This window comes from Myotis brandtii, unplaced genomic scaffold, assembly GCF_000412655.1.
Source record: "Myotis brandtii unplaced genomic scaffold, ASM41265v1 scaffold1373, whole genome shotgun sequence".
In the NCBI taxonomy this organism is placed as follows: Eukaryota; Metazoa; Chordata; class Mammalia; order Chiroptera; family Vespertilionidae; genus Myotis; species Myotis brandtii.
In genome coordinates, this window is record NW_005354889.1 from 36,788 (window position 1) to 37,001 (window position 214).

Below are 214 nucleotides of genomic sequence, written 5' to 3' on the forward strand. Positions count from 1 at the left end.
GGCGCGCGTGCGGCTGCTGGAGGTGGGCGGGGACCTGCAGCTGGAGTCGGTGAAGGTCTTCTGAGCCGCCGCCGGAGCCTGGAGCTGATGGCAATAAAGTCTTCGCCCCTCATCTGGGCGCCTGCACGGTGTGTGTCAGTGTTTCCTTCCCGAGGGCGGGGAAGCAGTTCAGATCGGAGCCCACGGGCTGGGGGCGCACAGCGACCGCGGGGGA